Genomic DNA, 2,423 nt, shown 5'->3' with positions numbered 1-2,423 from the left:
CCACCGGCTCGTCCTTTCAAGAGCAAAGAACGCTATGACGTTGCACTTTTTGCGCTGTTTGATTGGACCTACAGCTCACAACAACGGCCACGCTCGGACGTAATCTGAAACCAAGTCTGGTGAGCGTCTCGCCCCGTAACGTGCGCATGCGCGATAAGGAGAGCCGAACGACATGATCATTTCACTCGCTCCTGCGGACAAGGGTGCACATCCTCAAACACAAATTAAATTGAAATTAAAAAAAGAAATACAAGCTTGATCATGCTAATAAAGACTGGCAAGCACAGAATGTGCGATAGGCCTTGAAGAAAAGGGCGTCTGAACGGCACCGCCTATTGAAGATTCTCTCTAATTTTTGGCACACGCAGTACGAGGAAGGCCACGAAGCGCACGATTCTTAGTGAGTCGCGGCAATTAATTCGCTTCTGAGCGCTCCGACCAGTGACCCTGGATAGCTCAGTCGGCAAAGCAGCTGACTCATAGTCTCGAAGTGGTTAGTTTAAATCCTGCCAGGGGACTAAAGTCTTTTTATATGGTTTTTTGTGGGAGTAACGTTTTTCGGTGTCTGTTTTTATTTACAGCCGGCTGTCAGAGCCAAACGTTAGAAACTTTATGAAAATAACATGATAAAACACATATTCTCTGTTAATAGAATAATGATATGAACGGCAGCGAGGAAGAAAGTAAAACGAACAAAACGAGCCTACGTCAACTTTTTCCAAACATCGTGCCACAATAAGAGCACGCGACACGTGTCGGCGGCCAATACAGGAAATGAACACCCAGCAGCAAGTTTCCCAAGGAGCGACACACACACAAAGCCGATCAAAGCGCTCACTCGGTTCGTCAAGGTGCGCACGAAAAAAAAAAACCAAGCGGAAAAGGCGGTAACTGAGCTCGGCTCCACCATAGCGCTGACGGCTAGAAGTTCGCACAACTAAAAGTAGCTCCGACAATGAAGAGACCGAAAGCGGAGCAAACATTTTCGGCCTTTTGTCTGGGGGAGCGGCGGCGTGTTTCGACAACTCTCTCGCGACCGTAAATCGATGCGTTCGTACCTTCCGAAAGTTTCCGGCGGCGGCAACCGTTCCGCACTTTTGTTGAAGTGCCACTAGAAGGTGAGAGTTTTCCAGCAGCAACCAAAAACAACGAGAAGAGTGGTGCATTCGTTTTTGTTTCGTGGTTGTTGTTTTATCTTCAGTAATGTCACCGGTCACGAACACACTGGACTATAGTTGGGGGAGGTAATGCGGACAGTGTACACATCGTTTATAATAACGTCTCCTTATATATGCGCCCGTGGAAGGAACCCAGCTGGAGTTGCTCATGTTCAAGCAGAAAAATTGCTATTTCCTTACAACGCACGTTAATTGCAAAATCAGAAAGAGGGCCCGACGCTGCCTTGACATCATGTTCTAAACAGGTGCTTCTCTCGGTGCATTTTTAAATCTATATGCGTGTGATGAGTTCCGTCAGACAGTATTCCGTATCGCACAAAAAAAAATATCGTTTTTATAAACCTGTAAGTTTCTTTAGTCCTGCTGCGTTCCAAATAAAGACAAAATCAAAATCGTATCATTGTGCAAAAGATTGACTCTGTTGCAGATGCCATACTTCAGTCATTCCGTCTGCGTTCCTCATGCATACGTCGTCTGCAGCAGGTATCTCGAGACGTCTGGAGGACCGGAACTTGCCGTCGAAATTACTTAAAAAAACAGCAAATTCTCGGCAGACTTCTGTCGTGGTAAGAGTGAAATTTAGGCTTCCTTTATCTATTATGTTAAGACGTTTAAGTTCCACGTCCGATTTTTCACCGATCGTTCTTTAGGAGCGGAATTCAGACCCGTGTTTCATCCATTACAACACCTCTAGCAGCGGTTTGTTTAGAGCGGTGACGTCATACTTACATGGTCAATTGCACGCGCTGCCCAACAAGCGACAGGCGCTTGGCGGCAGAAAAATCCTTTAATGACGCATCGACTGGTCGGACGTATTCGTGTTTTCTTGCGTTGAGTTACATCTTTGGGGAAACCGACGGTGGTATTTAAATTCACGGGATAAAAATGCTCTAGAATTCGCCTCTAACTCGTTTCTTTCAAGAACCTCTTCAGTTTTTCTTTAAGTCTAGTTCACACGATTGAGTTTTAGTGTGACCGGCTGCGTTGGTACCACTTGCTACCTCTTACGACGAGGTAATACACTGGCACCATCTATCCGACAGTCCTGGAACGCTTCCGGCCTGCGCATATATTGCCTACTTTATTTAGACATCATTGTTCATTGGCTTAAAATAACTGACAATGCTATATGACACCACTGTTTTTAAAGGTAGGGCGTAGTCCTGAACTTGCAAATACTGCAAAAACATTCAGTCTAGTTCAAGATCAGAAGCATTCGTGATATTTGCAAGTTGGCGCCAACTC

Source organism: Ixodes scapularis, unplaced genomic scaffold, assembly GCF_016920785.2.
Source record: "Ixodes scapularis isolate PalLabHiFi unplaced genomic scaffold, ASM1692078v2 PGA_scaffold10__122_contigs__length_95168666, whole genome shotgun sequence".
Classification (NCBI taxonomy): Eukaryota; Metazoa; Arthropoda; class Arachnida; order Ixodida; family Ixodidae; genus Ixodes; species Ixodes scapularis.
Note: the sequence above shows the minus strand (reverse complement) of the source record.